The sequence below is a fragment of the Ahaetulla prasina genome, chromosome 11 (genome assembly GCF_028640845.1).
Source record: "Ahaetulla prasina isolate Xishuangbanna chromosome 11, ASM2864084v1, whole genome shotgun sequence".
In the NCBI taxonomy this organism is placed as follows: domain Eukaryota; kingdom Metazoa; phylum Chordata; class Lepidosauria; order Squamata; family Colubridae; genus Ahaetulla; species Ahaetulla prasina.
The window spans coordinates 22,890,226-22,914,794 of NC_080549.1; positions in this window are offsets into that span (position 1 = coordinate 22,890,226).

A 24,569-nucleotide genomic window follows, 5' to 3' on the forward strand; every position below is an offset into this window, starting at 1 on the left:
AGGATAGGAAAGGATAGGATAGGATAGGAAAGGAAAGGAAAGGCTTCTGTAGAGCAAGGCTGAGGAAGAGAAGGGGAGAGGTGAGGCCAATCGTAACTACTCATTAATTTTCAAACAGTAAGTATCAATTTATCAAGTCCGATCACATAGTTTTGTAGCGGAGCTTGGGTATTCATGTATGTATGCATGCATGTATGTATATAAAATACAGATACAACATTTACTCAACCAAAATCAAAAATAGTTATTGGAGTCGTAACACAGATTTTTATGGCTAAATTTAGAGAAAGGTTATCGGCTAGCAATAGGCCTTGAAGGGACTTGCTTGATTATATCCATAGAGTGATTCTAAATTCAGCTTTCTAATTGGTTGATAGAGAAAAAGCTTTTACAGTTGGTCTCTCATATGGTACACTAAATATTTAATCTGGGTTTGTATTCCCAGTTCTATAATATGAAAGATGTTCCAGAAGTTGAAAAATTAATAATATATTGCAAAGAATAAAAATTCATCCCTGAGATATTCTACCCTGGCAAGAAAAGATGCCTTAATCTCGGTTTGCAGATTAATGTAAAACTTGCATATAATTGCTTCTTTTATTGAACTTCTTCATTAGAAGGCAATGGCTGTTCCAATATTATTGGATTTATTTATTTATTTATAAATGTCTACATCGTCTAGCTCACCTAGGTGATTCTGGGCAGTTTACAACAATAGTTAGATCCCTAATTTCACTATGGGTCAAAGATCTCCCCTCTGGGATTTCTTCCAAATTAAAATAATTGCAACAGCCACAGTCCTTTCCTATCCCCATCTTACTTTTTATGGCAATTTTCAATAAAACAATAAAAAGGAAGACATTTTACAGAGCATATATTTACAGGAGAAATTAAATACTCTATGGATATACTGTATGGACTTGATTTTCTTCTTTTCTCTAGCTTCTTTTTTCCTGTCTCTTAAACTCATTTTACATAACAAAATATGTGGCTTTTATAGTGCAATCAGTATTATTATTATTATTATTATTATTATTATTATTATTATTATTATTAATAATAATAATAATAATAATAATAATAATAATAATAATAAATTATTATTATTATATATTATTATTATAATTAATATTATTAATTTGTTTATTCCATGCCTCTGATATTTTAAAAGAAAAATGGCTGAAAGTCCAACAAAACTACATGCTTCCCATCTGATTGGGATATCTATTACCATATGTTACACACACAGAAGATAATTATATTTGGAATTCTGGGATAACATCAGTCCAGGTCAACCTAATTGCTCAAAATCAACTATTACCTGGGTTCACTCAATATGCTAAATCCAGTTGAGGAAAACAGATGCTCTTGCAAAGAAATGGCATCTAGTCAAGATCTGATTCACAGGAAATGAAAATGACAACAGCTCCATTTCTACTATAAGCTGAACCATAGTGCCTGTAATGGTCTTTCGGAATGACTTGGGAGACAGGAGGAAGAGCTGCAATCTAGACAACCAACATGCAGAAGGTATCTCAGCCCACAGAAGCAGAGGGCACATAAGAAGTGTTTCAGAAGGGACCCTCCCTAGTTTCCTGAAGAATACAGGAAAGGAGGGGAGAAGTCTTTTTTTTTTAAATTTGCATTTATATCCCGCCCTTCTCTGAAGACTCAGGGCGGCTTACACTATGTTAGCAATAGTCTTCATCCTATTTGTATATTTATATACAAAGTCAACTTATTGCCCCCAACAATCTGGGTCCTCATTTTACCTACCTTATAAAGGATGGAAGGCTGAGTCAACCTTGGGCCTGGTGAGACTAGAACCTGCAGTAATTTCAGGCAGCTGCTGCATTAGCAGTCTGAGCCACAGAGGCCCTGTAAGTCTATAAATTTGTTAACCTCATCCAAATCTTTTCATTTCCTAACACCCCCCCCCATTATATAAAATAATACATCCTAATTATTCAAAGGCAATCTGATATCTCTTAATCTGATATCTGTTTTGTAAATAATCAATCCATTTTTTCCATTCAATTAAATATCTTTCCTGTCTTTCAAAAAGGCTGAGATTTTAGCCATCTCAGCCAAATTAGTAACTTTCAATACCCATTCTTCTATTGTAGGTAACTCTTTTTTCTTCCAATATTGTCCAATCAACAGCCTTGCTACTATTATTAAGTTCAAGATCAATTTAGTCTCAGTCACTGTACAATCCGTTATAATTCCCAAAAGGAAAAATTGTGGCAGGAATTTTATCTTCTTCTTCAGGACATTTTGAATAATCCACCAAATTCTTATCCAAAAGGCCTTGATTTTCTTACAAGTCCACCAAATATGAAAATATGTAGCGTCATCACAGTCACATCTCCAACATTTCGCTTGGATATCAGGATACATACATGATAATTTTTTGGGATCTAAGTGCCATCTATAAAACATCTTATAAAAATTTTCCCTTAGATTCTGTGCTTGTGTAAACTTAACATTTCTAACCCAGATTTTCTCCCATGTTTCCAACATTACTGATTCCTGAATATTCTGTGCCCATTTTATCATACAGTCCTTTACCAAATCCTTTTCCGAATCTATTTCAAGCAACACATTGTACAATCTCTTTATATGCTCCTGGGTCTGATTTCTAATTTGCTTTATTAAATTTTCCTCCCTTTGCATTATACCAATTTTTTGATCTTCTTTCCATCTAGCACTTAATTGCCCATATAGAAACCAAGTATAATTCCTCCCTTCTTCATTTAATACCTGTAATGATTTTAATTCCAAGCTACCTCCTTCAGCATACAAAAGTTCTTTATAAGTAATCATTTCCTGTTCTGTTCTATATTTATATTCTCTATTGCATGTCTGGGGCTCACCCATATAGGAATCTTATAGTCTAGTTTATAGGAATATTTTTTCCAGACCCGCCAAAGAGCACTTCTCAACACATGACTCTTAAAAGCCCTATCCACTTTTTTTTCATAAAATAAATATGCATGCCATCCATGTAATAAGTCATAACCTTCTATATTCAAAATTCTTTCCTCCGTTAAATTAAACCAGTCACTTATTACTGAAAGGGCTACTGCTTCATAATATAGATTAAAATTAGGCATTTTTAGGCCTCCTCTTTCCCGTGAGTCCTGAATTATTTTCATTTTAATCCTCGCCTTTTTACCTTGCCATATAAATTTATTAATCCCAATCTGCCATTCCTCCAAATTTTTATCTTTCTTGATTATTGGTATCATCTGGAACAGAAACAAAAATCTAGGTAACACATTCATTTTAACTTCAGCCGCACAACTTGTAGAAAACGTTTTTTAAAGGTTCTGATGATGAGGCAATTCAGCTGGGATCGCCAGAGGAGCCTTTTAAAACCTTTTTTTTTTACAACCTGTTCGGCCACGAGGTTGTTTAAAAAAAACTTTTAAAGGGTTCTGATGATCCCAGATGAGCCGCACCATCATCAAAGGCTTTTTTTTTACTTTTAAAAGATTTTTTTCAGCTGAAGAAAAATGCTTTTAAAAGCTAAAAAAAAAAACCTCTGATGATGGCGTGGCTCAGCAGGGGCAGGGGGCGGGGCAGGGATTTTTTTCTACCAGTTTTCCAAACCACCAGCCGCCATCACTACCGGATCAGGCAAGCATTTCACACCTGCCTACATGTGACTGTTTTCTGGACATCTGCTTTTTAAAATGTTCTTGAACATTGTACAGCTATGAGGTTTATGATATATTTTATTCAATTCAGCAAAACCAGAAAGTAGCAATTGTATACTGTATCCCAGATCTGGGGAATTCTGGGAGTTGAAATCCAGACATCTTGAAGTCACCAAGGATGAGAAACACTACTGTATCTTATTACTCTTTACATAATGGAATAAGTGAATAACAGTGTCAGATCCCTGATGTGATACTGTCACAGGGGGGGGAGCATGGGAATAAGCTGTATTTTATAACCTTTTTCCTGGTGTCTAAGCACCCTGCAATAGTCTCACCTTTTGGAAATGAAATAAGGAGGAAGGACCATGTGGATTGTGTCAGTTGATTGAAAGCGGAAGAAGACCATGGGAACAGACCCTTATCTGGCTCTGTAACGGCCATTACAATAAACATCTTCACACCTGTAGATTGCTGAAATCCATATTCAAACTGGAGGGATGGATTCTAGAACCCTATTTCTAACTGTGCAGTTTGGGAGGGAATTTAGAGTCTCCATTGCCTGTTCTGCTATCACTTCTTCTCAATAAAAGGTTCCTTTTGAAATACCTTGTTTCAAGAGTCTATACTTTCCTGGGAAAGGAGGAGAGGCAGATCCTTACAAACAGATAGTGTAGTATTAAAAATACCCCTCCCCCAAAAATTACTGTGTGCTTCAGTGATTAGAGAAAAGTCTTATGTTGTGGATTGTGTCCATCACATCATACTAGGAAAACGAGAATTTCAGAATATCTTGTTGTCCTCATGAGAATTTTATATACAGATCAAAAAACCCCAGTACAAACAAAACATGGTGAAACAAATTGGCTCCCAGTTGGAAGAGGGGTATTGCATATATTCTCCCCTCATCCTAAAGGTGCTTTTTTCCAAAAGACAACTGGACTTTCTTGGTTTAAGTTAAAACTGATGAAGTTTCTTGGATGAGAGGCAAAATTTTCAAAGAGGGAAAAAAAGCAAGAAAGTCCAGTTGCCTTTTGGAAAAAGCATCTTTGGGACAATCATGACCTGGATGATTGAGAATCTCCATAGACATATTATTTCCTTATTTATTCAACCTATATACCAAATATATATCAAGGGATGCTGGTTTAGAAGAAGATGAACATGCATTACAAAGAAGAAAGGGTCAACCTTTACTCCAAATTACCTGAAGTAGGACAAGAAAAAATTGATAGAAACCTATTAAGGAGAGGGCCAACCTAGAAATAAAGAGAAATTTCCTGACAGTGAGAACAATTACTGGGGAGGCTACATGCGACCACATGTTTACTGGACCCGTGTCCTTCCTGGCTGGTGCTGGCTACTCAGGAAGTGACACGAGGCTGGCCCCGGGGAATTATAAATGCTTCACTGTTGGAAGGGGTTTTCCCCACTGCCTTGAAAGAGGCGGTGGTGAGACCCCTCCTCAAGAAGCCTTCCCTGGACCCAGCTATTTTGGGAAATTATCGTCCAGTCTCCAACCTTCGCTTGTGGCGAAGGTTGTAGAGAGTGTGGTTGCATGGCAGCTTCCCCGGTACCTGGATGAAGCTGTCTATCTAGACCCGTTCCAGTCCGGCTTCCGGTCTGGTCACAGTACGGAGACAGCTTTGGTCGCGTTGGTGGATGACCTCTGGAGGGCCAGGGATAGGGGTTGTTCCTCTGCCCTGGTCCTATTAGATCTCTCAGCGGCTTTTGATACCATTGACCATGGTATCTTGCTGCACCAGTTGGAGGGGTTGGGAGTGGGAGGCACCGTTTATCGGTGGTTCTCCTCCTATCTCTCCGACCGGTCGCAGACGGTGTTGACAGGGGGGCAGAGGTCGACCGTGAGGCACCTTACTTGTGGGGTGCCTCAGGGGTCGATTCTCTCGCCCCTCCTGTTCAACATCTACATGAAGCCGCTGGGTGAGATCATCAGTGGTTTCAGGGTGAGTTATCATCTGTACGCTGATGACACTCAGCTGTACTTTTCCATCCCGGACCACCCAACGAAGCGGTCGAAGTGCTGTCCCGATGTCTGGAAGCCATATGGGTCTGGATGGGGAGAAACAGACTCAAGCTCAATCCCTCCAAGACGGAGTGGCTGTGGATGCCGGCACCCCGGTACAGTCAGCTGCAGCCGCAGCTGGCTGTGGGGGGCGAGTTATTGGCTCCAACGGAGAGGGTGCGCAACTTGGGTGTCCTCTTGGATGGGCGGCTGTGGTTTGACGATCACTTGGCGGCCGTCTCCAAGAGGGCCTTCCACCAAGTACGCTTGGTGCGCCAGTTGCGCCCCTTCCTTGACTGGGATGCCTTATGCACGGTCACTCATGCCCTTGTCACTTCCCGCTTGGACTATTGCAATGCTCTCTACATGGGGCTGCCCTTGAAGTGCACCCGGAGGCTGCAGTTAGTCCAGAATGCAGCTGCGCGGGTAATAGTGGGAGCAACTCGTTGCTCCCATGTAACACCAATCCTGCGCAGTTTGCACTGGCTTCCTGTGGTCTTTCGGGTGCGCTTCAAGATTCTGGTTACCACCTTTAAAGCGCTCCATGGCTTAGGACCCGGGTACTTACGGGACCGCCTGCTGTTACCTTTTGCCTCCCACCGACCCGTACGCTCACACAGAGAGGGCCTTCTCAGGGTGCCGTCCGCCAAGCAATGTCGGCTGGCGGCCCCCAGGGGAAGGGCCTTCTCTGTTGGAGCTCCTACGCTTTGGAATGAACTTCCCCCTGGTTTACGTCAAGTGCCTGATCTTCGGACCTTTCGCCGTGAGCTGAAAACGCACCTATTTATTCAAGCGGGACTGGACTGAAATTTTATTGGGGTTATTTATATTTTAAGATTTTAAATTGTTTTAAAATTTCAGCCACATTATAATATGCTTTTTAATTTCTCTTAATGTTTATATATTGAATTTTACTTGGCTGTACACCGCCCTGAGTCCTTCGGGAGAAGGGCGGTATAAAAATCGAAATAAATAAATAAATAAATAAAATAAACAATTAACCAGTGGAATGGCTTACCTTTAGTAGTTGTGGGTGCTCCATCACTGAAGGATTTTAAGAAGAGATTGGATAGCCATTTCTTTGACATGGTACATGATCTCCTGCCTGAGCAAGGAGTTGGACTAGAAGAACTCCAAGGTCACTTCCAAACCTGTTAGTCTATAACTTCTATTTTAAAACTGGAGGAGTAAACATCAATGATCTATCCTATGCTAATGACATTATTTAAGGAGCATAGTGAAAAAAATGGACTAAAATTAAACTTGAAAAGGATTAAAGCAATATCAACAGGTAGAACAACCATCGTTAGAACTGGCAATGAAGCTATTGAAGATATCAAGAATTATGCTGTAGATCAGACCTGGGCAAATTAAGGCCCACGGGCCACATCCGGCCCTTTGTACATCCCTGTCCGGCCCGCGTAAGGCCAATCATAAACACCATAAATTAAACTTTTTTTTTAACTTTTATTTTGAAATTTTATTTTGAAAAGCGTTACGTCGCTACGTATGCACATCGTAGACGTAGCACCTTCACTCGCGTATACACGTGTGTGAGTGAAGGTGATGCTGTTCGCCAGGTTATCCCCAAGATGTCGGCACACCCCAAGAAAAGAAAAGTTGATAACGAATGCCGTATTTTCAACAAAACATGGACTTCCAAATATTTCTTTACAGAAATTAAAGGCAAAGCAGTGTGCTTAGTCTGTGGTACACAGGTTGCTGTGTTTAAAGAATATAATTTGAATCGCCACTACACCACCAAGCATGAAGATAAATACAGAAATCTGTCTGGTGAAGAGCGTGCAAGGGAGTCTGATGCATTGCTTGCAAAACTACAAACCCAACAAGGATTTTTCACTAAACTTCACACTCCCAGAGATGCAGCCGTCAGGACAAGTTATGTCATTTCTCACAAAATCGCCAGAAAAAGTAAGGCGTTTTCCGACGGAGAGTTTATTAAGGAGTGTTTATTGGACTCTGCTGCGCTGATGTGCCCAGAGAAAAAAGGCGCATTTGAGAACGTTTCACTCTCCCGACGCACTGTAACGAGGCGGATTGAGGACATCGCGGGGAACTTAGAACTTCAGCTGAAGAACAGAGCGGCCGACTTTGACTTTTTTTCTCTGGCTTTGGATGAGAGCTGCGATGTACGTGACACTGCCCAGCTGCTCATCTTCTTACGTGGGATAACCGCAGACTTTCAAATCACGGAGGAGTTGGCAGCCATGCAGTCAATTAAAGGGACAACCACCGGTAATGACTTGTTCAGAGAGGTAAATGCATGTATGGACATTTTAGGACTGAAATGGGACAAGCTTGCAGGTGTGACAACAGATGGTTGTCCAAATCTGACAGGGAAAAATGTTGGACTTTTAAAGAGAATGCAGGATAAAGTGACAGAAATTAACCCTGATCAGAAATTGACATTTTTGCATTGTATCATACATCAGGAAGTGTTGTGTAAGACAGTGTTAAAAATGAAACATGTCGTTGATGCTGTCACTAAAATAGTTAATTTCATCAGAGCAAGAGCTTTAAATCACAGACAGTTTGTTGCTTTGTTGGAGGAAACTGAGGCTGAACATGGTGACATAAGCTATCACTGCACTGTTAGGTGGCTCAGCCTTGGCAAGGTTCTGAAAAGTGTCTGGGACCTGAGAGACCAGATTCAGGAGTTCTGTATTCAGAAAGGTCATGACATCCCAGAACTTTCAGATAACAACTGGTTGGCAGACCTCGGATTCGCTGTGGATGTGACTGCACTAATGAACGAACTAAATGTCAAAATGCAGAGCAAGGGCCTTTTTGTGCATGAGATGTACAGTGCAGTGAAGGCTTTCATGAGAAAACTACAGCTTCTCTCAAGCCAAGTGAAGGACAACATTCTGACCCACTTGCCAACACTTAAGGAAGCCAAAAGATCAGGTGATCACCTCCAAAAGTACTCAACCATGTTAGAAGCATTGCATGCAGAGTTTTCAAGCGATTTCAAGATTTCAAAACTCTTGAGAGTGAAATGCACATGGTTTCTTCTCCCTTCAACTGCAGTGTGGATGATGCACCAAGTGAAGTTCAGATGGAACTCATTGATCTGCAGTCTGACACACATCTGGCAGATCACTTCAAGTCAGTCTCACTGCTGGACTTTTACTCCGCCCTCAAAGAGGAGAACTTTCCACACCTGAGGAGGCATGCTCAGAGGATCCTAGTCCTCTTTGGATCTACCTATCAATGTGAACAGACATTCTCAGTTATGAAGTTCAACAAATCCAAACACAGATCCTCTATGACTGATGACCACCTCTCAGCTGTCCTTCGCATAGCCACTTCAGACATTCCGCCAGATTTCAATGCCCTTGTTCAAGCCCAGAACAGACTGGATTATTCTCGCTGAAGAGGTAACATGAGGTGGAAAGCATTACAAGTTATTGTTTGTGGAGATTAACAAATTAAAAAATAAATTGCACTGGTTCAATAATTGTTTTTCTTATTTAACCAATAGACCACAGTTTCACATAACCTAATATACATATTTACAGAGTGCTTTATTCTTCTGATTATCAGTACCAGCTATTCAAAATATTTAATTTAAGTATTTTACAATGAAAGAAAGTTGGTGGCCCTCTGACACAATTCAGGCTTCTCATGCGGCCCCTGATAAAAATTAATTGCCCACCCCTGCTGTAGATTATTGCTTCCCAATTGACTCTGCTTGTCAGAAGCTGACTGGAAAGATCACAAATGGTGATCACATGACCCTGGGGTAGGCAAATGTAAATGCATGCTGGTTGTCTGAATTTTGATCATGTAACCAAGGGAATGCTGCAACAATCCTAAGTGTAAAGACTGGTTAAAAGTCACTTTTTCCAGTACCTTTAAATGTTCACTAAATAAATGTTATAAATCAAGGATTACCTGCAGTTTGAATCTTTTCCATTTAAACTGCTGAGACAACAGATTCAATTAAGAAAGAGCGCAAATATGAATCTTTCTTTTTCACTCAGTTCAGTGATGATTATGTGGAAAAAGTCAAAGGAGTATTAAACTAAGTGAGGAGTTGATATACTATATAACAACAAAGAATTGAGGAAAAATCTCATCTGTCTTCAGTGATAAATACCTGAGTGACAGCTGAAATGCTCCAAATCATTTAATAGCAAATAAGTAATACAGCTGAGCCTTGAATAAATATTCTTCCTGGTCACACAAAACACTTAACCAGGTCAAGTACAGTAAACCATCCTAGGCTTCATGAAGTGTTAAGCTTGAATGATAGGAAGGAAGAGTTAGCTTGTATGAACTCAACCCATATGTTTTATTTTTTTCTCAGGCTATTGCACAAACCTAAATATAGATTAATTCAGTAAGCATGTTGTCTGAAGGCAGTCAAAGTTTTATTTCTAATTATCAAACTCCTAGACAATCATCATTTTTTCAAGTGTAGGATTGTGTGACACCTTAATGTATGCAGTGGTGAAATTCAAATTTTTTACTACCGGTTCTGTGGGCACGGCTTGGTGGGCATGGTGTGCCGTGGTGGGTGTGGCAGAAGGATACTGCAAAATCTCCATTCCCACCCCACTCTGGGGCCAACAAGAGGTAGTATTGGCCAGTTCTCCAAACTACTCAAAATTTCCGCTACTGGTTCTCCAGAACCTGTCAGGCCCTGCTGAATAGCACCCCTGAATGTATGAAAGTCTGGGTAATTCAGGAGTTGGATTCTAATCATATATACCTGTAAAGGTTTATCCAAATGTAGTATACCCATAACTCCTTTCATGTTGCAACAACAAAGTTAGACTGGAATATGCTGGGATTTCCATTTAACTCATTTGGCATCCTAAATTTATTTTATGGCCATTTTTCTCTCCATTTATGCCTTAAATATACTTCCTCTTGTTCTGCCCCTCTAACATTCATTCATCCATCCATCCATTCATTTTGCTTAGTACCCGATCTCACAGTTCTTTAATTTTGAATGACTATAGTCAGAAAAGTTATATTCTCCAAACAACACTTCTCAAAGCAAGGCTAGGCATTTTCTACATTTCACTGACATCGATCAAAAATGCAAAACATCCGCTGCTGGAATGTGGGAATCAGTATTACATCTCCTAATACTCCTAATACTCCTAATAAGAAAAGGAGAAAAAGCAGGTGAGAGGAGAGGGGAGGAGAAAGAGAAGAGAAGAGAAGAAATGAGATTAACTTTTTTAGCTGTAGGAATATTTTTTCCACTGAGAAAAAACAATCAAAGAAAGGAATCAATATGAAATATGCCATTGTACTCATGTATCCTCCTGTTGTGACCCAGGCCCAAGTAGGTAGCATTAAACTTAGTATGTGGAAAAATAAACTTTATTCGAACAGCTGGGAATTTCTTCATTCCCAGCGTCGTTCAACTCAAAGTAAAACAAATGCCTCCCAAACACAAATTCTTTAGTTATCTCACAAACCTTAGTCCAATTAGGCAAACTGCCAAAGGCCCTTCCTGACAAATGTCCAGAAGCCACAAAACCAAAGACATACACAAAGCAGAGGACTCAGCTAAAATGTTGTTTTCCGGCAAGCTGAAACACCGGTGCTGGTCTGTTTTAAGCCTTATGGGAGGGGCCAATCATCTCTTGGCCCTACTCCTGAGTTGTCCTCTCTGCTTAAGCTGCTCTTGCCTTTTGGCAGCTCTTCTCATGCATGCATTAGGAACAGGCTCCTCCTGTTCCTCTGCTTCACTACTATCAGTCTCTGGAGGCTCTGGAGTCCGCACCTTGCTTCCCGATGGCCCTGGCCTCACCTCAGCCTCATCGCTGTATGACTCTGTTGCCAGCTCCGTAGGCTGCTGACAGACCACAACACCTCCACAGAAAATAAACAAGAAGAAAAAGCTGGGTTGTAGCCCAAAGAATTGTAGTAGTTTCGATATGGTCATAATTTGAGAACATGCAAATGCGCTGGTCTGAATATGACCTAAATGAATGAGTGGTGACGTGAATATTAGCACCACAGTTTAATCTTTAGATGTTAACAGACACTTCTCAAAATGTTCTTTCTAGTACTAAAATCACAAGAGAAGCAGACCTAACATCAAGTTTCATGTGCCAAAGGTCTGGGATGAAATCCTGACACCTATAATGAAAAGGCTGAGATTGGGGAAAGAAACTAACAGGCTTGGACCCTAAGTCATTTTTAGTTTTGCGTGTCAAATGGGGAGAGAGAGGGGAGAATGTCAAATGGGGAGAAAGGGGGGAATTAAGAAATAAGCTTGTCAAGTACTTAGTGTTCAGCAAAATGCAGAACCACCTACAGATTGGGGCCCTTACAAGTAGTCCTCGATTTACAAACTTTTATTTAGCAACTGTTGATAATTACAATGGCACTGAGAAGCATGATTTATAACCAGTCACTGCTCTAGAGACTGTTGCATCATCCCCATGGTCACATGATCAAAATTTGGACAACCAGCATTTATTTACAATGGTTGCAGCCTCCAGGGGTCATCTGATCACTATTTGTGAGCTGCTCAGCTGGCCTCCAACAAGGAAAGTCAATTTGGAAGGCCTATTTACTTAATGATCACATAATCTACTTAACAATGGTGACAAGAAAGGTTGTAAAATTGGGCATGATTCACCTTAAGAACTGCTGTGTTTAGCAATAGAAATTCTGGTCCCAGCTGTTGTCGTAAATTGCCTACTGTTCCTGTCCTATTGTTTCCTTTCATTATATCCTTTCATTATATCCAATTAATATAGTTATTACATACTTATGCTTATATATATGCTTATATATTATATAGTTATTTTCATGCTTATGCTTATATATACTGTTGTGTGACAAAATAAGAAAGAAAGAAAGAAAGAAAGAAAGAAAGAAAGAAAGAAAGAAAGAAAGAAAGAAAGAAAGAAAGAAAGTTAAGCTATCTTGTGTTTATTGGAAGGCATCACAGTTTACCTGAACATAGGCATGGTATATTGGTTAACTCAACTTAAAGTTAAACTTGGTCAGTTAAAATTAGATTATACTGAGTTGTTCAGGTTGGTTGACCTCAAACAGCCCCAGAGTATAGAAAGTGATGCTTGTGGTTTTGTGAGTTTGTGGAAGATGGTCACAAAACAAATGGGTATGATTTGTGCAAGGAAGCATTTATGCCCTACTTCAATCCTTAGGTCGCCAATGCCCATGTATGCAATTTCAGTGCGAAATCTGTCTTTCACATACACCAACTGCAGAGTTGACCCAAATACTCTTTTTGACTTCCTTTCCTTGCTAAATGTAGAGCAGAATATTGAACATTATCAGAGTTGGAAAGCACCTTAGAATCTTCTAGTCCAACCCCCTGCTCAATCAGGAGACCCAATATCATTCCAGACAAATGGCTGTCCAGTCTCTTCTTAAAAGCTCCCAGTGATGGAGCATCCACAACTTCTGAAGGCAACACGTTCCACTGGTTTACAATATTGTTCTCACTGTCAAGAAATTTATTCTTAGTTCTAGGCTGCTTCTCTTCTTGATTAGTTTCCAACCATTGCTTCTTGTCCTGTCTTTTGGTGCTTTGGAAAATAGGTTGATCCCGTCTTCTCTGTGGCAGCCCCTCAAATATTGGAACACTGCTATCATGTCACACCTAGTCCTTCTTTTCACTAGACTAGACATACCCAATTCCTGTAACCATTCTTGTATGTTTTAGGCTCCAGCCCTCTAATCATCTTTGTTGTCTATGTGTGTAACTCACTCTAGTGAAAAGAAATATCAAAGTTGGGTCAAAGAAAATCATTTCCCTTCTTCCTTCCCTGGTTGTTTCCTCTGCACTTACAAAAAAAGCATACTTGGTTGTTAACATCATTGTTGTGTGTGTGGTGCCACCTCAGGGGTCAGCTTTCCAAGCGGACCTGCTGGGAAATGGCTCCATTAGTCATTCTCATGTGGCACGGAGGTGTCAATTCTTTGGTGGCACAGGACAAAAGCCGCCACTGAGAGACAAAGCCCAAAGCCCTTGCATTTCTGAAAAGAACAGTTGAAGTGCAGAAATGTTCATTTCAAATAACAAGGAGAAATTATACATTGATATTAAACCATCAGACAGAAATGGAGCATTAATGCCGGCAGTAAAACACCAAACCGTTTCATTACTGGCATTTATCAACATAATACTAAAATTATAAAGCGACCTTTAAAGCGACTGAGGAACAAAACAGAATTGAATGTTCCTTCCACATGCTGGCAGAGGGGAAAAAAAGGGGGGGTGTACAATAATTACTCCTCATCACATTAAATAAACTGCTGCAGGGCTCAATAATTGCCAGAAGCTGGCTTTTCAATCAAACAAAAAAATCTTTCCACTGAACAGCTTTCAAATGTGTACAAACTATTTATGCAAGAAGCAGAAGCAAATTAGCAAAGTTCCAGATTGGTTGTGTCAAAGGTGAGTCAGTCTCTTTCTCCATTTTTCTCCTTTTCCTGCTCTCAACCTAAGAGTGATGCCACCCCCCTCCACTATTAGAATAGGAATCAGATGGCTCCAAATTTTCAATCAGAGCTAAAATAAGCAGCGTTCTGGATTCTAACAGCCAGTCTCTGAGAGTGTGAGGCTCTGAACTATTAGAATCCCACAAAATTTAGCCTGTAGTACTGAAGTCTTTGGACTGCAAAGAGACGAAATCCTAAAGGAAATCAACCCTGGAAGGACAGATAATTAAGCTGAAGTTCAAATGCTTTGGCTATGTAAAAAAATTACTATTGATAAAATCAGATTTAATATAAAATCCTCTTTTATACCAATACCAGTTTCTTTCATATAAGATTCCTTTTTGAACCTAGAGCTTTTTAAAAATATGTTTTTCAAAGGCTCTGTGTTCTTAAATGAGAAATGCAGCTGAAAGGATGGTTAAAGTAGTTGTTCTCAGTGGCCTTAGGTATCCAATGACATCATGGCATTATGACACCGTTGTGCAAATGGTGTTACTCTATGATTTGCATGAGTCATGTCATCATGTAAATAATATCATTTTCATTCTTCTTCTTGAAGATAGCAATGTATGTAATACTGTGCATTATAATGGTTAGTGTGCTGTGCTAATTAACCATAAAAGAAGTTTTTATGCATATATTGTATTATTTACTAGATTTATATCCTCTTTAATTCAGCAGTTCCAGGTGGCATATTTTTCATTATCTCCTACTTTTCCCAACAACCTTGTTTGAACCAGTTTGGTCTAGAACCAGTTTGATCTAGTGGCAAAGGCACAAGGCTACACAGCAGTATATGATGAATTCAAGTTTCATTTAGCCATAAAATCTGGATTGCGTAACTTTGGGCCAGTCACAAGGAGACAGTGAATTCTAGTTCTGCCTTAGGCATGAAAGCCAGTTGGGTGACTTTGGGCCAGTCACTTTCTCTCAGTCCAACTTACCTGACAGGGTTGTTTGGGGAGAGGAGTGAATAGGAAGAGGACGGTGTGGTGGATATGTTCACCTCTGTGAGTTGTTTGTAAAAACAATAAAGGCAGGATACAAATAAATACATAAATTGTTAGAATTTGCAGCAATCCAACCAGCACACAAGTAAATAATTCAGCAGGATTCATATATAAAAGAAACTTCTTTATATATAGTAATATAAAGCATGATGCATGTATACAATACCCATGCAGCAGAATCCAGAAGCACAGAATCAATATAATCACAGAAACAATAATGCAAGGACAAACCAACTTTTTTATATGTAACAGTCAAGTTAAGCCATGCTCAACTCCAAACTGAGTCACCAAACAGTCTCCATTGGCTGACCTGTTGCCATGTCTATTCCAGTTCATGAACTCTTATACACTGACATAAATAAAAATAAATAAAATAAGGTTGAGCTGAAAAAGTAATTAATGATCTACCCAAATCATCTAGTGGTTGAAAATGGCCTAGAATCAGCTGTAGGGGATCATAAAAATCAGGAAAATGGTGCAAAGGGAAAACCCTAGCCCTTTATTTATTTATTTATTTATTTATTTATTTATATTTATTTTTTATTTACATTTATATCCCGCCCTTCTCCGAAGACTCAGGACTTACAGTGTATAAGGCAATAGTCTCATTCTATTTGTATATTTACAAAGTCAACTTATTGCCCCCCCAACAATCTGGGTCCTCATTTTACCTACCTTATAAAGGATGGAAGGCTGAGTCAACCTTGGGCCGGGCTTGAACCTGCAGTAATTGCAGGCTGCTGTATATATTTTAAAATATTCATGCTGACAACTATTTATTCATCTTCAGATCTCTATTGCCACCCATCAAACTAGCATTGCTTTCTGTGATTGTTATCAGATTGTATGAAGTAGTTTCTTCAAATTCTGCTATGCTACATGTAAAATTAGGCAAACTTTAATTGCCCACTGTTAATCTACCACCAATCACTATATATTATTCTGTCCATCTTTTATTTTACTTTTTACTATTATTGTTGTTTTAATGCTTTTATTTGCTGCTCTATGACCATAATAAAGATCGATTGATTGCTTTCTGCAATGGAGACCAAATCTTTGTGCCTCAGTTTTATTCCAGTTTGAGCTATTCTGGCTCAAAGACTGGTTCAAGGGAAGCCTAAAAGGTGAGATTGGACATGTTCCTTTCTACCCAGCTTTCTGTGTCTTCATCCCTAATTCCTCTGGCAATGACTCAGTAAAACAGCATAAAGGGTCCTTGGCAAGGAAGTGACAACTTCCCTGACTCAGCTCTCCCAGTTATAGTGTGGCAGGCATGCCAACTTAATGACATTGCTAGATTACACAACTCCTAGGACAATGAGTAACTTTCCATAGCATACAAATATAGCATACAAACTTCCAAACTCCACTCAGGTCAAGTTAAGCCAGCTGTTTGATTCAACATGTGGAATGGAGAAGAATCATCATTCATTCAAAATGCCCAGAAGACCTTGGGCAGAGCAATAATGTCCCTAACAAATTATATACAAAAGTTGAGTTCACGGAAAAGATCAAAATCAAAGAAATTGTCTAGACCAGAAAATTAGTCAGCAGAATGGGCCTAAACTGACAGGGTGAAAGAGAGAAAGTTGTGTTGCAAGGCCTCTCTCTGTTCAATGTCTGTGTGATCTTGATGCACAAAGATGTCCTATTTTGCCTTTTGCTGAGTTGCAGTTCCCCCTTCAGACACCAATGATGTCAGTGAATATTAAATAGTCTTATCATGGTCTTTGAGCATCCTTTACAGTGAAAAAGAGAGATAGTTTGACATAACAATTACAGGTAGTCTTCAATTTACAACCAGCATTGTGACCAAAATTTCTGTTGCTAAGCAAGACAGCTGTTAAGTGAGTTTTGCCCCATTTTATAACCTTTCTAGCCACAATTGTTAAGGAATGACATGATTAGAGTAGTCCAGTATTTAAAGGGCTGCCACAAACAAGAGGGGTCAACTTATTTTCCAAAGCACCAGAAGGCAAGAATCTCTCCAGTTGTTAAGTTAGTAACACGGTTGTTAAGTGAATCTGGCTTCTGCATTGACTTTGATAGAAGGTCGCAAAAGGAAATCATATGACCCTGGCACATTTAACTGTCATAAATATGAGTCAGTTGCCAAGCATCTGAATTTTGATCATATTGATCATGGGGATGCTGCAACGGTCACATGTGTGAAAAACAGTCCAGTCATGTCACTTTTTTCAGTGCCATTTAACTTAGAATGGTCACTAAACAAACTGTTATAAGTCAAGGACTATCTGTAGCCATTGGAAAGAAAAAAAACCAATAAACAATAAAATGCTGTATATAATTAAAAGTTTTGCACAGTTGTATAACTTTGTGAACATATTGGGCCACCCGATATATGAATGTGGGGTTAGCATCCCTTAAAAAGTAATAAACATAAAATTGATCAGTGTGGTCCCCTTATTTGGAAATGTTTGGGGCAACCAGAGTGACAGCTTTCCCAACCTGCTCCCAATTTGGAGAATGTGAGTGATGACACACCATGGGGAGAGGGGAATCAAGCCTCACAGCTGCATTGAGGAATTTGTACCTCAGTCAAAACTACTGTTGTGTTTGTCCACTTTCCCCACAGCCGGGCCCGTCTTATCAGCTTCTGAACGCTGAGGAATGTCCTAGCATGCCTCCCGGCCCCAGCCCTGGCTCCATGCCCAGACAGGCCGAGGAAGAAGAAGCGCCTCCGGCCCCCAGCCCTGGCTCCATGCCCAGGCAAACAGAGCAACTAGACCCCTCCCCCTCCCCCACAGCATGTGAGCCTGAGGAAGGTCAATTACCAACAGCTGCAGACTGGAGTGACCCTCGCTTCAGGAGAATTGATAGGCGGCGTCAACAGAAGGAAGGGAGGGGCAGGCCTGGATAAGTGCTGAGTCATGGAGCCACACCCCATGGCCTATATAAAGGATCTGCTTTCTGGCATTCTCTGAGTCAGGCAAAGTCTACCTTATCTTGCTGAAGTCACTTTCTGGTCTCCTGCCCTCCTTGAGAACTTTGCTAGAAGTTTGGCAGAGCTGCAGAGGCATGCCTGATTCAGATTTCCCTGACCTGGCCATCAGCGGAGGAGTGGGACACGACATCTTGCCTGACTCCCACACATCTACACCACAAGATGGATCAGCAACAGCTGGCGCAGATTGTGCAGCAGCTACAAGCAGATAACCAGCAACTGCAACAGCAAGTCGGCCAGCTGATTGCTCAACTGGCTGCTGGGAATTCCCCAGCAGTCCAACCTCCTCCTCCTTCTCCTCCTCAGCGCCACAGCCCGGTACCAGTGCCGGAGAAGTTCTCAGGACGGATGGAGATGTTCCCAGCCTTCATGGCCCAGTGCCAGACCTACATGGCAATGCGGCCGGGAGACTTTCCAGATGACCGGGCCAGGGTGGCCTTCGTGATGAACCTGTTGTCTGGCCAGGCTGCTCAGTGGGCCACGCCTTTGGTGCTCAGGGACAGCCCCTTGCTGGCGGACTACCAGGGGTTCTGGGGGCAACTGCGCCTAATTTATGAGGATCCCATTAGGGCCCAGATGGCCGCCCGGTGCCTAGGAGAGATCCAACAAGGGCCGCACCCCCTCCGGGAGTACATCGCTGAATTCCGGTTGCTGTGCCACGATTCGGACTGGAACAACACGGCACTGGCGGACGCGTTCCAGAGGGGCCTTTCGGAAGAGCTCCAGGATGAGCTGGCTCGGGTGGAGGCGCCACGGACCCTCGTTGACCTGGTGCCCCTCTGCCTGTGCCTCAACACCCGTCTCCAGCAACGCCCGTCCCGTCGCCGCCAGCAACTGTCAAAGACCGTCGCACTGCCTTGACCCGTGCCGACCCCGTCCCGGGCCGCCCCGCACTTTGTGGCTGCCGCCAAGGAGCCCATGGAGTTAGGAGCGGCTAGGCCTCGCCTGACAACCCAGGAGCGGAGCCGGAGGCACCAAGGGGGGCTGTGTTTGTACTGTGGGGAGCCCGGCCATTTCGCCGCCGCATGCCCCAGGAAGCGTGGGGAGCCCGTGCGCCTGTCCCTGAATCCCGGCCTGGCCAGTTGGGAAACGGGGCAGGCCTGGCCTAGGGAAAACCTTAGGCCGGGCACGGACCAAGCCCCCGCCAGACATGGCCGACGTGGACCCCGGGCCCCCTCGGCCCCTGATTTTGGACACCCGGGTGTGGGTGGGTGACCGGCCGGAGGGGATCCCGGCGCACGCTTGTACCACAGCTTGTCTTTCCTCCCGTGGTGTTCTGACCTTCCCCCTGCCTTGTTTCAAGCGGCGATGGGGGCGAAGGGTTGTTTCCGGTTCTTCTGTCGTCTTCCCTGCCTGAGACTCTCTACCATGATGCTCCAGCCTTGCTCCCTGCTGCGTTGGGATCTGCGGCGTTTTACAGCTCGCTGGCCCCCCTTGGAGGCACCTGGCTTGGCCCTTGGAAAAGGCCTGGTCCTGCGGAGTGGTCAGGCCTTTGGGCAGGGCCTGGCCTTTTGGAGTGAGTGGCCTGCCTTGGAGAGGTTTTGGCCTTGGAGCAGCTTGGCGGCGGGCGGCGGTGTGGTGGGTGGCGGAGGAGTCCTGGCCTATTTTGGCCTGTTTCTTCCTAATAGTGCAATGTTAACTGCACTTTACATGGCCTTTTGGGACTCTTTGGCTGTGATTGGTCCCTTGGGACTATTGTGGAAGACGTTTTGGGACTGGTTTGCGATCTGCTGGGGACTTATCCGGAAACAACGGTGGACACCGATGGCGGTGATGGAAGTGCCACCTGCCTCATATTTAAGGATTTTAGGACTGGGCTATTGACGGATTAGCAGTATATCCTGGACTTATTAAGATGACCAGGACTTTATCATGGATTAGTTGCCATAAATGCTATCTGTCTATCTTTTCCATCTTTATATCATCTTCGTCATCATATGCCAGCCCCCATTTGAAGAGTCATCAGATAATGGGTATCCATTTGAGGAACTATCATGTAATAATATTCTGCCATCCTGGGACAGTACCACCTCTCGCCGATTCCTATCTTATCTATGCGATACTCTGTACATGAACTCTTGCGCCTGCGAGGTGCCCCCGCTTCGCAGGAGTGGCCCGTTTCATTACCGAGGGCCGGCCTCAATGACGGGTCTTGGGACCCACAGAGGTGGCATGCGTCTAGAAAGAGCCTCTGGGGATTTTTAGATAGGGAATTTTTAAGGAGAGGGAGGGTAAGGGCGGGTGTTGGGGGTAACCCATCAGGGGGGTAGTTCCTGCATGCGCTCACAGCGTTTGTCCAATAGGTTCGAAGGTTACGGGGGAGGATTGCGTTCCTACTTGTGAGGGTGGTTCCATTTGCACGGTAAGTGGGAGGGGCAGATATGGCGGAAGTGAGGGGTCGTATCGATCTTTGGGGGCATGTGCTCGATGTTTGAAGGCGATCGCATGCCCCGATCCCTTAGACTTCTCCCGTTCCCCGGGTGGCCAAGACCCTCAGAGCTTGGGCCTTCGGCTGATGTTGTGCAATGCACGGTCCGTGGGTTAACAAGGCCCCCCTAATTTGTGATCTTATACAGGGGGGATCCGTAGACCTTATGGGCGTTACAGAAACCTGGCTGGGCACGGAGGGGGGGTGCCCCTTGTTGAAATGTGCCCACCGGGTTTCCGAGCATTCCATCAACCAAGGGCCCAAGGTAGGGGTGGGGGGGTGGCAGTTGTTATTAAGGAGAGTCTAGAGCCGAGGGAGACCACTGTACCTCAGATTGCCGGTTGTGAATCCCTCTTTGTGAAGTGGGGGCATAGGGATCAGAAGGGCTTGTTGGTCATGTACCTGGCTCCTTGCTGCATGACAACAGCCCTGCCTGAGCTGCTGGAGGTGCTTGCTGGGGTGGTGGTCGAGACCCCTAGACTTATGGTCATGGGGGACTTTAACTTGCCATCGACCGGCACGTCATCGACGACAGCTCAGGAGTTCATGGCCTCCATGACGGCCTTGGACCTGACAGAAGTAGTTAATGGCCCTACTATTGATCATTATTGATCACATTTGTATACCGCCCTATCTCCCGAGGGACTCAGGGCGGTTAACAGGCATATAAAAAGGACATATAAATACAGATTAAAACACAAATAAAAAACTTATTCTAACCAGCCTGATTACCAAAACCAATTAAAATCAATATAAAATTTAAAATTTCAAAAATTTAAAAATCTAAAAAACCTAGTCCAGTCCTGCGCACCTAAATAAGTGTGTTTTAAGCTCACGACGGAAGGTTCTAAGGTCCGAGAGTTGGCGAAGTCCTGGGGGGAGCTCGTTCCAGAGGGCGGGAGCCCCCACAGAGAAGGCCCTTCCTGGCGCCGCCAGACGGCACTGCCTAGCTGACGGCACCCTGAGGAGTCCCTCTGTGAGAGCGCACGGTCGGTGAGAGGTATTCGGTAGCAGAAGGCGGTCCCGTAAATAGCCCGGCCCTATGCCATGGAGCGCTTTAAAGGTGGTCACCAACACCTTGAAGCGCACCCCGAAGGCCACAGGTAGCCAGTGCAGTCTGCGCAGGATAGGTGTCACCCGGGAGCCACGAGGGGCTCCTTCTATCACCCGCGCAGCCGCATTCTGGACTAACTGCAGTCTCCGGATGCCCTTCAAGGGGAGCCCCATGTAGAGAGCATTGCAGTAATCCAGGCGAGACGTCACGAGGGCGTGAGTGACCGTGCATAGGGCATCCCGGTCCAGAAAGGGGCGCAACTGGCGTACCAGGCGAACCTGGTAAAAAGCTCTCCTGGAGACGGCCGCCAAATGATCTTCAAAGGACAGCCGTTCATCCAGGAGGACGCCAAGTTACGCACCCTCTCCGTCGGGGCCAATGACTCGCCCCAACAGTCAGCTGCGGTTGCAGCTGACTGTACCGGGATGCCGCATCCACAGCCACTCTGTCTTGGAGGATTGAGCTTGAGCCTGTTTCTCCCCATCCAGACCCGTCGGCTTCCAGACACCGGGACAGCACTTCAATAGCTTCATTGGGGTGGCCCGTGTGAAAAGTACAGCTGGGTGTCATCAGCGTACAGCTGGTACCTCACACGAAGCCACTGATGATCTCACCCAGCGGCTTCATATAGATGTTGAACAAAGGCGAGAGAATCGACCCCGCGGCACCCCACAAGTGAGGCGCCTCGGGCCGACCTCTGCCCCCGTCAACACCGTCTGCGACCGATCGGAGAGATAGGAGGAGAACCACCGATAAACGGTGCCTCCCACTCCCAATCCTCCAACCGCGCAGCAGGATACCATGGTCGATGGTATCAAAAGCCGCTGAGAGGTCTAATAGGACCAGGGCAGAGGAACACCCCTATCCCTGGCCCTCCAGAGATCATCCACCAACGCGACCAAAGCCGTCTCCGTGCTGTAACCGGGCCGGAAACCGGACTGGAACGGGTCTAGATAGACAGTTTCATCCAGGTGTAAGGGAAACTGATATGCCACCATACTCTCTACAACCTTCGCCGCGAAGCGAAGGTTGGAGACCGGACGATAATTACCTAAAACAGCTGGGTCCAGGGCAGGCTTCTTGAGGAGGGGTCTCACCACCGCCTCTTTCAAGGCGGCCGGGAAGACTCCCTCCACCAAGGAAGCGCTCGTAATTGCCTGGAGCCAGCCTCGTGTCACCTCCTGGGTGGCCAGCACCAGCCAGGAGGGGCACGGGTCCAGTAAACATGTGGTGGCATTCAACCTACCCAACAACCTGTCCATGTCCTCGGGAGCCACAGGGTCAAACTCATCCCATAAAATATCACCAAGACCACCCTTGGACGCCTCCCCTGGGCCACTGCAATTTTGGTCCAAACCGTCCCGAAGCTGAACGATTTTATCGTATAGATAACCGTTAAACTCCTCAGCACGCCCCTGCAACGGGTCATCCCGCTCCCCCTGATGAAGGAGGGAACGAGTCACCCGAAACAGGGCGGCTGGGCGGTTATCTGCCGACGCAATGAGGGAGGAGGCGTAGCAACGCCTCGCTTCCCTCAGTGCCACTAGGTAAGTCCTACTCACATTGGGGGAGGCACACTGGATTTGATTTTTATCTCTGGACAGTGGTTGAAGGATCTGGACTTGAGAGATCTACTCATTGAACCTTTGTCATGGTCAGATCACTCTCTCCTTCGTCTGGACTTTCAAACTGCCACTCAACACCGCAGGGAGACGGGACCAATACATTGGTTCCGTCCCAGGCGCCTGATGGACCCGGAGAGGTTCCTGACAGAGCTTGGGCCGTTCCCTGAGGGTCTGGCTCATGGCACAGCTGAAGAACTAGTCGCGACTTGGGAACTGGCTGTGGCTGGGGCTCTGGACCGTGTCATGCCTTTGCGGCCTCTGACCCGGCGTAGGTCTCAACCAGCTCCCTGGTTCTCTGAGGGGCTGAGGGAGATGAAATGCCGAAGAAGACGCCTAGAGAGTTCCTGGAGGTCCAGCTGTTCGGAGGCTGATTGGACACTAGTTAGGTCATATAGTAGGACCTACCTAGTGGCACTGAGGGAAGCGAGACGTTGTTACGTATCCTCCCTCATTGCATCGGCAGATAACCACCCGGCCGCCCTGTTTCGGGTGACCCGCTCTCTCCTTCAACAGGGGGAGCGGGATGACCCATTACAGGGATGTGCCAAGGAGTTTAGTGGTTATCTATATGATAAAATTGTTCAGCTTCGGGATGGGTTGGATCAAAATTGGGTAGATCCAGGTGAGAGGTTGGAGACTCATCTTGTTGAGACTGTTTGGGATGAATTTGACCCTGTGGCTCCTGAGGACATGGACAGGTTGTTGGGGAGGTTGAATGCCACCACATGTTTACTGGACCCGTGCCCCTCCTGGCTGGTACTGGCCATGCAGGAGGTGACACGAGGCTGGCTCCAGGGGATTACTAACACTTTGTTGTTGGAGGGGGTCTTTCCTGCTGCCTTGAAAGAGGCGGTGGTAAGACCCCTCCTCAAGAAACCTTCCCTGGACTCAGCTGTTTTAGGGAATTATCGTCCAGTCTCCAACCTTCGCTTTGCAGCAAAGGTGTAGAGAGTGTGGTGGCACGTCAATTACCCCAATACCTGGATGAAACTGTCTATCTAGACCCGTTCCAGTCCAGCTTTCAGCCCGGATACAGTACGGAGACGGCTTTGGTTGCATTGGTGGATGATCTCTGGAGGGCCAGGGATAGGGGTTATTCCTCTGCCCTGGTCCTATTAGACCTCTCAGTGGCTTTTGATACCATCGACCATGGTATCCTGCTGCACCGGTTGGAGAGTTTGGGAGTGGGAGGCACCGTTTATCGGTGATTCTCCTCCTATCTCTCTGACTGGTCACAGACGGTGTTGGCAGGGGGGCAGAGATCGACCGCAAGGCGCCTTACTTGTGGGGTGCCACAGGGGTCGATTCTCTCGCCTCTCCTGTTCAACATCTA